This window comes from Podarcis filfolensis (genome assembly GCF_964270895.1).
Source record: "Podarcis filfolensis genome assembly, chromosome: 17".
Lineage (NCBI taxonomy): Eukaryota > Metazoa > Chordata > Lepidosauria > Squamata > Lacertidae > Podarcis > Podarcis filfolensis.
In genome coordinates this window covers 9,423,206-9,437,138 of record NC_139621.1, presented here as the reverse complement: position 1 = coordinate 9,437,138, position 13,933 = coordinate 9,423,206, and the positions used below count along the sequence as shown (strand labels likewise).

Sequence of the window (13,933 nt, the reverse complement as noted above, 5' to 3'; positions counted from 1 at the left end):
AAACATTTTCATGTATGCAACAATGGCGGCAAGAGTCTTAATAGCACAAGGATGGAAGAATGAGGAAATCCCGACTAAAGAACTGTGGCAAGAGAAACTGATGGATTATGCGGAATTGGCAAAATTGACACATAAACTACGTGACAAGGTTAACTGTGACTTTAAAGAAGAATGGGAACCTTTTAGTACTTAAAGAAACAACAGAATGAACTGGACTCCTTGGCAGGTTTTGAATAAACATTCAGAAACTCTTTATTGGTAATATATCGATAGATAAATTGAGGATCTTTACAACTCTATAACATGCAGAGAATAATATGTGTTGAAAAACTGGAGAAAGGAGCTGAGGGAAGTCTGGGGGTGGGTAGGAGGGTGGTTTTTTCTTTTTCTTTTTAGGGGAGGGGGAGGGGAAAATGGGGGGAAATGAGGATGATGTATTTTTGATAAATTGTTAATTGTTGAAATTCCTAATAAAAATATTTTTTATTATTTTTTTAAAAAAGGAACCTGTAATGGGGCATTCAATAAAGAGGTTCATAGCCAGGATCAGGCAGCTTTGTGATCCTGGTGGCTCTTTAGCTTGTGGAACTTGACGCTGTCCAATTTCTCAAAGCGCTTTCCGCAGTGCTCGCAAGTGAAGTTGTACTGGGCTTCTGAGCTATGCTTCTTCATGTGCCAGTTGAGAGAAGCTCGCTGCCGGCATTGGTATCCACAGATCTCACACCTGTAGAGAGAAGCCGTCATCACCTCGCTGCATTCAAGAACATGGCAGCAGCAGAGAGCCCACAGGCAAGGCAATATGCCATCACCGCTTGCTGCCAACCTTTCACACTGCATGCACATAGCACCCTTGAAAATCAGAGACTGGGTGTCAACCAGTTACTGTGTCTGACTTCAGGTATAGCCGAAGAGGGAGCTGTGTCCACAAGAGGGAGCTTTTGCCAGCAGTTTCCATCAAGAGGTGGGACTGTTATAATACCCAGAGACCGTTCTGTGCTGCCTCTCCAAGGCACCTTTAACATTACGTTCTTAACAACGTTGAAAGGAAACAGCCATTCAGGTTAATTCATTGCTTAAATACAGCCCCAGATTTTAGCTAGCGCTGCCCTTTGTAGAGGGACGCGGGTGGCGCTGTGGGTTAAACCACAGAGCCTAGGACTTGCCGATCAGAAGGTCGGCGGTTCGAATCCCTGTGACGGGGTGAGCTCCCGTTGCTCAGTCCCTGCTCCTGCCAACCTAGCAGTTCGAAAACACGTCAAAGTGCAAGTAGATAAATAGGTACCACTCCGGTGGGAAGGTAAACGGCGTTTCCGTGCACTGCTCTGGTTTGCCGGAAGCGGCTTAGTCATGCTGGCCACATGACCCGGAAGCTGTACGCCGGCTCCCTCGGCCAGTAAAGCAAGATGAGCGCCACAACCCCAGAGTCGGTCACGACTGGACCTAATGGTCAGGGGTCCCTTTGCCTTTGCCCTTTGTAGAAGACCATGTGACTGAACTGCAAGCCTCCTCTCAATCAGGCACTTAAGGCACATTTTCCGAATATAATTACGATGTGTTGCCTGTGTTAATATACTGTAATAATGATAATCTATTGGACTCCATTAGGCTTGTATATCTCTATGCTAGAGATGTGGTAAGGACAATGCCTGCTTGAAACATACGCTTGTACAGTCATACCTTGGAAACCGAACGCCTTACGAGTCGAACGTTTTGGCTCCCAAACGCCGCAAACCCGGAAGTGAGTGTTCTGGTTTGCAAATGTTCTTTGGAAACCAAACATCCATTGCGGCGTCCGACTGCATACAGGAAGCTCTTGAAGTCAATCGGAAGCCACGCCTTGGTTGTTGAACGTTTTCAGAAGTCGAAAGGACTTCCGGAACGGATTCTATTTGACAACCAAGGTACGACTGTAACGTGTTCTATACTTACTAAGAAAATACTGAACTGTATAACTATGACTGTGCAGAAAAAGCTAAAACTTTCAGCGTAGAATATTTGTTTGAACTATACACCTATTGTATGGAAATTAAGAACAGGACAACAAAAATAGATTCTACGTGCCCTAATAGTGGCCAGGAGACTGATACTGATGAATTGGAAGAATAAGGATATGATCCCCTTCAGTCAATGGATTGACAATACGACAAAATTCACAACTTATGAACATACTACTTACAGATGCAGACTTTGTTTGTGTAAATATGACAACATTTGGAATGAATTTTTTAAAAATGTAGTAGGCTATTAATATCTACATATGTATTAGGATAATAACATTATGTCTATTTATATAAGAATGTATAGGACTATATTACATTTTATCTTTGTATATTGCTTCTTTCTACACATTTTTGTTCATCCCCCCCACTTCTTTTCTTTTCTCTGTATCACTTTATTTCTTCATAATTGAAATTCTTTCAATAAATTATTAATACCAAAAGATACTGCAATAATGATTATGTGGTTTGCTCAGGTTTCATTTAGCAATACAGTCGTACCTTGGCAGAGACGTAGGAAGGTCAGGTGGTACCTGGTGCAGAAAATTTCTTGTCACCCCCCGCATACATTTATTTTATTTTATTTTATTTCATCGCCTGCAAAAATGGTTTTACGTTATTTCATATTTTCTTACAAAGGAATGTGGATTCTGGGCCTCTGATAACAAGGAGGCGACTGTGGACAGATACTTAAATCTACAGGATGGATTGTGTTTTGGCTCCACTGAACTGAAATTTCAGCCTTCACGCCATATGAAAACGGCCAAGTAAACAGTTATTTTCATGGAGGAAGGTCAAGATATTAACTGATATGCATGAAATTTCAGATATAGCTATATAATCCCTAGTGTAGTAAGATAAGACCTTTGGAGCAGGCATTTTAAAAAAAAAAAGTTTGCTATGAACCGCCCTAGTAGGGCAGTAATTGCTAATTTGTCACCCCCCTCCATGATGGCACCCAGGGCAGACCACCACCCCGCCCCCTCCTATGCCCCTGTACCTGTGTTCTCGAACAGAATCCATGCCGGAACTCCGTTTGACTTTTGAAAATGTTCAAAAACCAAACCACAGCTTCCAATTGGCTGCAGGAGCTTCCTGCACTCAACTGGAAGCCACATCGAATGTTTTGGTTCCAAAGAACGTTCGCAAACCAGAACACTCACTTCTGGATTTGCTGCATTCAGGAGCCAAAACATTCGAGTTGCAAGGTGTTCGCAAACCAAGGCACAACTGTAATATATTTTTTTAAAAAATATATTGAATGTCCTCTACAAGGGACCAGAAACTCAAACCCATCTTGCAACAATGCCCCATTCTCCACCTTGTTAGGATTTACTCTGGCCCTTCAAGCCCTAGATGCAGTGCTGCTGCATAATCACACTTGTGGTGCTATGAGACCACTATACAGCTGCTGCTACTCGCCCCCATCACCTCACAGGGATAAGACACACACAGTAATAATAATAATAATAATAATAATAATAATAATAATAATAATAATAATTTATTTATACCCTGCCCATCTGGCTTGGTTTCCCCAGCCACTCTGGGCAGCTTCCAACAAAAGATTAAAAATACACTAAAGCATCAGTCATTAAAAACTTCCCTAAACAGGGCTGCCTTCAGATGTCTTCTAAAAGTCAGATAATTGTTTATTTCCTTGACATCTGGTGGGAGGGCGTTCCACAGGGCGGGCGCCACTACTGAGAAGGCCCCATTAGCTAAAGTGTTGCTTCAGGTTAAGAACAGTTTCAGTTTAAGAACGGACCTCCGGAACAAATTAAGTACTTAACCCGAGGTACCACTGTGTAGCTAATAAAGCAGCCAATACAGTCAGAAAACACTTTTCGCAATCTTGATGGAAAATTCACTGAAATAAAAAAACCCCGGGTGCTGCCACATTTAAAACACTTTTGGAATTCCACAATTAAAAACAGTTGGCTGCATGTGGCAGTGATTAGTAGAAATTTATTTCTTTTCATGGGTACAGCTAGTAGCCTTTAGGTCACAGAAGGAGGTGTCAGATCTCCCAACACTCACCAATGTCACACTCATTCTCAGAGTCACTGAGTGGCTTAAGAGGTGAGCACAGGTTCTGGAAACAGGCCCTGCTTCACACTGCCACACAGCTGTTGTGTACATCTCAAAGGTGGGGTCCAGCTCTGAGAGATGGGGCGCACAGGGACAGCGGGTTTTGTGGTCTCCGTACCAGATTACTATGTTGTTCAAGCAGTTCACATTCCGCCTTCTTCCTTGTGACACAGGAAGTGGGTTAGGGAGGAGAAGAAGAACATAAGTTTGTGAAATATACTCAGAGTCGAGAGTGGATTTTATGCTCTTTATTCAGCTCATAGTGGTGAGGAGGAATGAAAGTCCCCTCAAAGTATCTGCTTTATATACATTATTTACACAATGGGCCGCACGTGATTGGCTAATTCCGGAATTCTCCTGTAGGCCAATCAGGTTGTGGATTCACTTCCACCTGGAGCCGGATTGGGTGGCTCCTGCAGACCAATCATACTGCTGCATTGTTCTAGGACCAATCAGACTGCTGCATTTTGGATCCTATTCAACTCAGTACATAACAGTTTGAGAAGCAGAGAACAGAAGGTCCCTTCAAACAATTGAAATAAAAAGTTTACAACACCAACCCCTGAAGAAAGAATCCAGCAGTCACCCACGTAATATCTGTTAAATACTCATTCATTTTATATGCAAGGAAGGCTATAAGGAGCCCTAAGAAAGTCATTTTAATTCAAATAAATTAACTTCAAAGATGCTGAGACTTACATGTTCACCTGTCAGGGGACTGCCATCGGAACAGGGGAGGGAGGCAGGGGATACAGAGAGCCTCCAAAACTCCTGAGGAGCAGTTCCTCTTCCAGCGGTGGAAAAAGCCACACCTCCAGTGGAGAAGAGAGGGAAGGGGCCAGCCAAGTGAGGAGAGGGCTCGAGGATGCTGCTGTGAGCCCCAGCACCTCACCTCGCCAGGCTGGCCAGGAGGGATGCACGCCACTTCCATCGCCCAGCTTGTGCAGAGGGGTGAAACGCAAGGAGGGGAGGAGGAGGTTTGGGGTGCCGAAGTTCTTATGTTGGGGGAGAAGCCGGAAGGGGCCACTCCCGGATTCCGCAAGTGACTGAGACAGTCATGAACCTCGTAGATCTGCACTGTAAATAGTTTGCACAATAAAACCTGTAAAAGCCAGGTCGGAGTCCTGCCTGGTTACTCACGAGCAACTACCAGCAGCACCTGACATCACCTGTGATGGCCTGGGAATCTGATTCAGAGGCTGAATCGGAGGAATCCCGGCCTGCACAGGAGTCCCCGCCTCCAGGGCCAGCTGAGCCAGGGCAGGGGCTTGAATCTGAAGGGCCCTCACCTGTGCTGGATCCTCAGGAGCAGACACCAGCTGAATCCGCTCTGGCTCCGGAGGTGATGGAGGACCCATTGCCTGCAGGTGCTCCTCTCCCAGCGCTGTCAGGGGAAGCTGAGGTTGCCTCTGGGTCCAGTAACCCTCCAGCCTCTCCAGAGCTGCAGAGGCTCAGGGCAGAGAGGCGGAGGGAACTAAGTTCTCTCAGGAGGGGTGCTCGCCTTAAGGCCAGGGGAGGCGGGTCACCTGTGGGCCGGGACCGCCCCTGTCCTCAGAGGAGATAAAGGCCAGTCAGCCCAGTCCCAGGTTGCGGGAGCAACATCGTTGGAAACCTGTTCCTGCCAGCACCCTGACCTGCTCTTCTGGAGTTCCTGACCATGCCTGGCTCCTTGCCTTGGACCCTGCTTTGCCCTTGACGGACAGCCTCCAGACCCTTGACCCAGGACCGGACTCAGACCACGCCGCATGGTAACCCCCCCCCCCGGACCAGCACAGAGACAGATTGAACATGAAGCTTTTAAAATAATATAACTGAACACCACATCAAAATACCAGTTTATTACCATACCACAGGCTGCACTGTTAATGAGAATAAAATGTGGGGTGCCTACAGGCACCTCTGTGAGATATTTCCATATCGCAGGCAGCAGTAGCAGCTAAGCCAAGACACGCTCCTTGCTCTCCCTTGCAACATTAGCAGTCTTGGAGGAACAAGTACAGTTATACCTTGGAAGTCAAATGGAATCCGTTCCGGAAGTCCATTCAACTTCCAAAACTTTCGAAAAACAATTCACGGTTTCTGATTGGCTGCAGGAAGCCCCGTCAGAAGTTCGGCTTCCAAAAATAGTTGCAAACTGGAAGGAACAGTCATTTCTGGGTTTGCGACATTCGGGAGCCAAAACAATACGATACGATACGATAATGTAATGGCTTTAGGGGTTGCTTGTGCGTAAGTTGCCGCCGCTCTGGGCTAGGTTGGCTGGTTAAACCATTTCTCGCTGGACAGCCATCCACTCCGTGGCTGTTCAGTCGCTGGCAGAATCCGTCAGTGGGCGTTTCTTAAACCTTTTCCAACATAAAAGTTGTTTGACGCCCAGTCTTCTCCTACTCTCCCTGCGCGGAAGTCTTCCGCGCAGGGAGGGCGTGGGTAGCGGAGGACCTGTGCTCTTCCCGCTGGTGTCCAGTGAAGAGTCCCGGAGCCTGCTCTCTGCTTCCCCCATTGGCCCCCCTCTATCCCTGGTGTTGCGCTGATTTTCTTCCCCAACAGGAGACCTGCCTCTCTCCCTGCTTGGCCCCTCTCCAGCATCGCTGTGGAGCCTCGCCTCCTCCTCTAGTTCCGATGGCAGTTCCCTGACAGATAATCTTTATTGTCATTGTCCCATACAGAACAATGAAATTGGAAAAAATCTACATCAGACATTCAAAAACCAACAAGCCTCCTTTCCCAGCTATCCCAGCCTGGTTAACCCCCCAAAAACTCTGATACCCCTTAATTAAATACAATATACTCCCACAGAGACTACCTTACACTGTGTTTAAAACCAAAATTGCATTTGGATAAAAACTGTTTCTCAGGTGGCTAGTCCTAGTCTTTATAACCCTGTACCTTCTTCCAGAAGGCAGAAGCTGAAAGAGATCATTTCCGGGGTGCGTACTATCCTGCGCTATCTCGCAGCTTTCTTATGACACATGGAAGCATAGATTTGATCCAAGATAGGGAGAGTGCACCCAATTATTCTCTTCGCAGTCTTTACAACCCTGGATAGCATTGTTTTTTCCCTGACCATACAGCTCACAAACCACACACAGACCATACGTTAATGCACTCTCAACAGTACAATGGTAAAATGCCATCAACAGGTCCTTTGAGAGATTATTTTTACAGAGGATTCTCAGAAAATATAACCTCTGCTGTGCTCTCTTCATCAGGTCTTTACTGTTTTCTCCCCAGGTTAGGTCATACAGTAATACCTCCACAAAACATTCAGGAACTAAGCTGTTCGAAAACCAAGGTACAGCATACGTTGTTTTGCGACTGGGATCCGTTCCGGAGCCCCGACTGCTAACCGAAAAGGACACAGGGCAAAGAGATTTAGGGCTTCTGCGCATGCGCGAGCAGCAAACCCGGAAGTAACCCATTCCTGTACTTCCGGGTTTGCCATGGACGTTTGTCGGAATGGACGCTAGACGAGGTGGACGTTCGCAGAGGTGTTACTGTATGACTGTAAAGCTAGACAAGCACCTGAACAATATGTTGGAGTGCACATCTTTAGTTGCAAATCTCTGGTTACAAACGTGAATCTTCTGTGAAATACTTGTGGCCATCTCTGTCTGAAGGCTACACAAACTTAATGGGAATGAGAGAAATTCCCTGAAGGCTGCAGCGTTTGACAGAAAGAGCCACATGTCATGGCCTGATTAACAAGTCATTCCTCCCTTTAACAAAAAGCTAAATACAGTGGTACCTTGGGTTACATACCGGTCGCACCGGTCGCAACATCTGGGGGTTAGGGTTAGGGGGCGCAAATCCACGGGTTAGGGGGCGCAAATTACTTGCCTTGCCCCGGGTGCTGACAACCCACGCTACGCCACTGGGTTACAGACGCTTCAGGTTACAGACTCCGCTAACCCAGAAATAGTGCTTCAGGTTAAGAACTTTGCTTCAGGATAAGAACAGAAATCGTGCTCCGGCAGCACAGCGGCAGCAGGAGGCCCCATTAGCTAAGGCGGTGCTTCAGGTTAAGAACAGTTTCAGGTTAAGAACGGACCTCCGGAACGAATTAAGTACTTAACCCGAGGTACCACTGTACTTCATCATCCTGCCAAACTCTGTATATCAGCACTTCTCTCAATAATAACCCATTTTGCTGTCAAGCCCAAATCATTATACAGAGAACTAGATGCCATCTACCACCCCACAGTCAACTATTGGCAAACAACTCAAAGGTCTAGAATACAGACTTCAAGCTTTCGTAAATGAATAAAGGAAATACCTACTCCTTTTGGTTTCCATGGTAATTTTGAAGCATGAGAACAATGTGCCAAGCTATCTTTAGGGCAAATAAAAGGTCTAATGCAGCATTTCTCAAACCACACAATTTGCTATGGCCAATTCATGGCATTAGAACAATTTTTTTAATTTTTGTTTTTAAATAAAGAAGAACCACACAATTTTAGGATTAGAACATCAGCTAATGTGCCACATTTTTTATCTATTTCTGCTTGGCATTTGCCTCTTTAACATTAGACATATTAATTACCAGTAATGTAAAATATAAAGAGATATTTGTCAAGCATATTCGCCTCAAATTATTTTTGAAATTTTTATACAGCCATCATCTACTATAATCAGAGAAGACTCAAAGCAGGCACATTCTGTTTCAATTTTTAAATGTCTGCAGAAAACCTTTCTAATCTGTCAGGCCAATGTAGGCCTACTGTTAAATATATCTTTCCGCAATAGTTGGCTGATTTCTGATTTTAACATTTTTATGTGGTTTTTATTCTGTCACTTTACATACAATTGTTGTGAACTGCTCTGATTTCTTCTATGAATCCTTGGTTCTCAAACACAATCCGTTCTGGAAGTCCGTTCGATTTCCAAAATGTTCAAAAACCAAGGGGTGGCTTCTGATTGGCCCCAGAAACAATGCCGACAGCCGAAATAGATGTTCAGCTTCCGAAAAACGGTCTCAAATGAGAACACTTACTTTCGGTTTTGCGCCGTCCAGGAACCGATTTGTTCATCAACTAAACTGTTCAGGAACCAAGGTACCACTGTATATAAATATATATTATAAATAAATTATATGCCTACAAGCAGGAACAGTTAAACAGAAGGGGGCATTACACACTGAAAATGTAGCTGTCGTATTTCTATCTCAGTGTCAACTTTATGCTATTAAACAGAGGTGGACAAATGTTATAGAGCAAGGTGGATTATTGATCGTAATATACCACCCAACTCCTTGGCTTCTTTTATTGGATCATGTAAAGGACCTTATAGCCAAGAAGGATACATGTTTGGGCTTTTGAGTTCAGTGAGCAAAAACAGAGATTATGGGAAATACTAACATCCCAACAAAAACATAACACTATGGGAAATATAAACAGCATCGCTTAACAAAACTAAAAAATGCAATTTGGTTCAAAGCAGGGAAATTCTGAATTTTCATTTTATTTTTGAAAACTAGAAGCCATCTATCAATGGGAAATATTCTATGTAAACCTATCTACTGAAATTAGTGAACCTACTCACTCATGTTCATTAATTTCAATGGGCGAGTAAAACTTCATTGAGCGCCAGCCAATAGAGGAATCTGCAAGCGCATGTAAAGCATGATTCTATGCTGGTTCAGTGAAATTTACTCTGTTAAGAAATACTATCAGAATTCATTTCTTTGATTTCTTTTTGGAATTTTGTATCTGTCATTTGCAGAGTTTACTGCAGTAACAAGTAACTGAACGTAAGAACTCATTGCAATTCACTAGCTTCTGACACTGGCACACAACTTGCGCTCAATAAGTTGCATTTTCCCTGCTCAGGACTTCCAAGTTTTGTAATCCTCAAGTTTCAACCTCTCACCAGACACCCTTGACCAGCAAGTAGCACGGGCTCCAAACAGTGGGCTAGACATGCCTGCAGTCATTCGTTTCTGTTCTTTGCTCAGAAAACAATTCAGCCAATGTAACAGAGCAAGCAAAACACACCACTACAAACATATTTACATACTTTTCTTCCTTTGTGGCTCATAAGGCATCTGCTCCCAAAGCTTCCTGAAAGAAAAAATAATAGCCTATCACACCACATGAACTCAGAATCTGAGAAGTGGATACCATTATTTGTTTTTAAAAGAAAGCCGAATCGAAAGAAGATGATTTTCAAATGGTCCCAAGCAAGATAAATGAGACTCTGAAGATTAGATAGATAGATAGATAGATAGATAGATAGATGGATGGATAGATAGATGATATAGATTATAGATATAGATATAGATATAGATATAGATATAGATAGTTTGTTTATTAATTAAATTTACCAATTTAATTAATAAATAAACTATCTATATCTATATTGCCCTTCATCCAAAGGCCACAAGGCAGTTTACAACATAAAAATACAAAATGAGAACACAAAATACACAATAAACCAAAAACAAACCAGTAGCGCCCCTCCCTAACACATAAGAGTCAGTTTGCTCTTCAGTCCCTCTCAGGAAGTCAAGAGCTAAAGTACCACAAAATTCAATCATCTTAATCATGTTTCCTCAGCCACAGAAATCACTACCACTGGGAAACTGAGGATCCCATCAAGAACACCAACAAATGCATTGATTTCTTAATCATAATGATGACCTCTTAACATCTAAGCTCAGATGAATACTATGAAATGTGATTTCTGGTCTCTTAATGCAGAGAAATACAGTGGCTGTCTCAAGCTTTCTGTTTGAGATTTCCGAAAATCTTGAGGGTTTTTTAAAAAAAGTTTTACATTAGGCAATTGCCTGTGTTGATTCTGTTAAATCTTTCTCTAATAGTGTTCACCATAGTAAAGGTAAAGGGACCCCTGACCATTAGGTCCAGTCATGACCAACTTGCTATTGTGATAACTTGGCTGTGGAACCAAACGGATATTGAAAAAGCTGCCCCTCATCACTTCAGAAGTTCACAGAACACTGTGATGGACAAATGCTCACCCTTCACTCCAAGACCATTCCTGAGTTTCATCTTATCCTCACCACCTGTCCAGTATATATGAAGTCACTAGCTATGGTTAAAAGGAAGTTTGATATCAATAGACCTAGTTTTGAGTAGCAAGAAGAGTAACCCTTCCATATATCTCCTTTGCCTGATCCTTCAAAGGTGCAAGACTATGATCATATGCACATTTACTCAGAAATACCATCTCTGAAGGGGCTTACTCCTGTTTTTGTTGTGATTGTCTGCAAGGTTTTAATTGTTCTTGTTGGTATCCATCTGTCTTGAGAGACAATGGAGTGCACCTGGGTGCGGGGAGTCAAACTGTGGCGTTAGGGACACCAAAGTGACCAGGGGAGTGTGTATGGAGGTCCTAGGCTCCCTCTTGGCCTTACTGATGTGGTCCAAAGAAAGCAGAGCAATATGCTTAGCACCAGTTGGCGGCAGAAGTTACCGGAAGTAGACATACAAGGCGCCAGCCAACTGTCTTAGGGACTCCACTCTGGGTTCACAGCTTAGCCTTTCCTTCTCTTGGAAGACATCTCACAAGGCAGTGGAGCCTTAGGATCAGAGTTTTCTTCCTCCTAGATGGGCTACCTTCCTGGGTTGACGAGGCCCATCTTTCCCTCACGCCCCTCTACAGCGTATCCAGAAGCCACCTTTTTGAGCACGGCCCCCACTCTTGGTTTCGTCCGCTCCATCTGCGGGAGCTGTCTTCACATGCAGTGGGACTGCATAACACAGGGTTTGAGGCCCATTGGCTACCCTCACCCGGTTTAGCTGGCCAGTTGAAGCCATTTCCCACGGTGTGGCTGCTGTCACATGCTGACAGTTTCTGGCAGTCACAGGTGAGAGCTGAGTGAAAGGTGGGGACCAAAGGTGGACAAACTACAGCAGAAGGAGCACGACGTTTGTGTCCCCCCCCTCACTGTGTATTATCCCTCCCCATATACCCCAATTTGATGATTTAATAGATCTCATGGATATATTAATGTGTTTTTTTTTAAAAAAAAGGTTAGGTGGCTATTTTTCTATGTTTTACCTGTTCTTATTTTAACCTGCATGCCGACTCGAGTCCCGCATCAAGGAAAGAAAAGGCAGGCTCACATTCCTCCCCTTGTGTAGAATGTGAGGTGAAATAAATATCTAAATAAATACCCACATTCCTCCCTTCGGAAAGAATGTGTGTGTGAGAGAGAAAGGATGAGCTCCTTGGAGCAGACTGAGACCGGCCACCTTCCCTCTATAAATCATTTAATGTGTCCACATGAATAGAAGTTATTAATATTGCATCAGTTGTATAAGGGATTATTATTTTGACTGTAATGTAACTGAAATGAATAAGGTTTTGGAACGCAGAAATAAATAAAATCATCAAGCCATCAAATCTAGCACGTGGGAGGGGGCACCTAAATTATATAATTTGGTATTTGAAAGATTGGCATTAGTAACTGTATTATAATTTGGTATTGTTATAATGAGGATATTATTGGACTGTACAGGTAATTGAAAATAAATAAAAATTATTACCGTACTTTTCTGTGTATAAGACTAGGTGTTTTTACTTTAAAATTATGTGAAAAACTGTGGGTCATCTTATACATGGATAGTGAATGGTGAGGATTTCTTAAATTGGAGTCCCTAAAAATTGGGGGTGTCTTATACATCGGGGCGTGTTATACACGAAAAAATACAGTATATATATATATATATATATATATATATATATATATATATATATATATATAAAAGAGAGACAAGCTACCTTCCACCAGCATTTAATGGCATTACATCACAGCAGGAGCAACGGCGGCTGCCTCTGCTGCCAGCTGCGCAGTGGGTGAAGGAACCCTGTGCCCCGTGCTCCCCGCCAATTCTCACCCGCGGCGCCCGGTCCGCTGCTCCCGTTCCAGTCCCAGCAAGTAAGCGGCCAGCTTGGCATCGCTCCAGCCGCTGCGCTGCCTCAGGTTCAACCAGGGCCCGTGGGACTCGCCCAGGTAGACCCACCGCACATCGGATTTCTTCCGGGACTCGAGGCGGCGCCAGGCTCAGTCAGACTCAGTGAGCCACGGCCTACCCCGGGCCTTCTGGCCACCCTGCGCCGCTTCTCCATCTCCGGAAGCAGTTTCATCCTCTTCCTCCTTGGGTTTCCTGCCATCACCGCCCTCCTCGCCCGTGGCCAGGCCATGCTCAGAGTCGCTCATCTCTGCCCGGTAGCTAAGGAGCCCCGTTGTCATGGAACGGGCCTTGGCGCATTTTGATGGCGTCACCGCCAAGGTGACCAACCGCTCGTGCTCTTCCGCTTCCGGGTTCCCAAGCAGAGGCAGAGAAACAGGTGGGGAGTTAATTCGTACAGTATGTAAGCCTCCTCGAGTCCCGTCAGGGGAAAAGGCGGGGTATTTAGTAGTCACAACAAAAACCATAAAAATGAAAATAGCAGCTGGATTTCGAATGTGTGTGTGTCAAGGCTTGTTATTTTTTAAACTATCATGGGCAGCAGTTTGCTGCCTTTTTAAACATTAGGGCACTGGTTCTCAATTTTTTTTCCTTTGGGCCACACTTTTTTTTGGGGGGGTGGAATTGTTCTCACCCACCTATTCTTTTATTAAAAAGAAACACAAAGGAAAAGGAACAACTCATAGCAGTGCTTGATTTGTAACATTGAACACTGGTGTAGAAAAATAGCTAAAGAAGCTGGAAACCAAGACCAAATAAACCAAATGAAGACAACCTACAAGATAAAGAAAACAATGCCCGACCTGAAGAATTTGGAGCAAATGATTCAGCAGAGGAAACACAGCCCAGAATAACTAAGGATATAGTACAAGAATACTTGGCTAGTTTAGATGTATTCAAGTCTCCAGGGCC

General features: G+C 44.1%; 1 long non-coding RNA gene across 3 annotated transcripts; it reads right to left on the bottom strand.

Annotated features, from left to right (window-relative positions):
• Positions 1–471: 471 nt before the first annotated feature.
• LOC310753060 lies at positions 472–13,202 on the bottom strand. Of its 3 annotated transcripts, none has more exons than XR_014543134.1 (4): positions 12,947–13,202; positions 10,101–10,144; positions 9,079–9,145; positions 472–724 (listed from the first exon to the last, which is right to left on the bottom strand). It is a non-coding gene; the product is annotated as an uncharacterized lncRNA (long non-coding RNA). The 3 variants fall into 3 exon arrangements; XR_014543135.1 differs by lacking the exon at positions 472–724 and adding an exon at positions 3,833–4,249; XR_014543136.1 differs by lacking the exon at positions 472–724 and adding an exon at positions 3,833–4,245.
• Positions 13,203–13,933: the final 731 nt, after the last annotated feature.